This window comes from Sinocyclocheilus grahami, unplaced genomic scaffold (assembly GCF_001515645.1).
Source record: "Sinocyclocheilus grahami isolate Dianchi unplaced genomic scaffold, SAMN03320097.WGS_v1.1 scaffold3063.1, whole genome shotgun sequence".
NCBI lineage: Eukaryota > Metazoa > Chordata > Actinopteri > Cypriniformes > Cyprinidae > Sinocyclocheilus > Sinocyclocheilus grahami.
The window spans coordinates 4,542-5,248 of record NW_015508232.1 but is presented as its reverse complement, the minus strand read 5'-3'; positions in this window follow the sequence as shown (position 1 = coordinate 5,248).

Below are 707 nucleotides of genomic sequence, written 5' to 3'. Positions count from 1 at the left end.
AGCCTAAACTTATGACACATTTAAGTCACTAGTGAAGTATGATTTTCAACTCACCCCTAGATGCCCTATGCTTTAGTTTATAGTAATAGAACATTGACAGCATTAACAGGTCTGCCAGGATGTAGTACACTGCAGTGTATTTCTAAAGGAGAAACGAGGGTGATGAATATAAAATAATAACAAATAATAAAATAGTAATAAAATCAGGCCTCAGTTCAAACTATAGCAAAACTAGGATCATTCGATTTAAAAATCAATAGTTTTAATGGTTCATGGTTTTCATTCATTGAGCAGATATTTTATCTAAAGTGATAAATAAAGAACGTGACAATGGTTCATTACTTGTAGTGGAAGTTGATCGGCCAAGAACGATCCAATAAGATTGCACGAGTCACCGGCCAGCCAAAATAACAGGAACCAAATAGACAGAGCGCTGTCCATATTTCCTGTCTTGCAGGAACTGTAGTATTGCCTACAGTAACAGTCAGTATGAGCTCATTATTTCTCAAAAATATGCAAAATATGTCACCTTACATATATAAACTACTGTTCAAAAGTTTGGAGGCCAGTAAGATTTTTAAACATTTGTTAAAATTAGTCTCTAATGCTCACCAAGTCTGCATTTATTTGATCAAAAATACAATAAAAATAGCAATACTGCAAAATATTATTACAATTTAAAATAAATGTTTTAAATATTAATATAT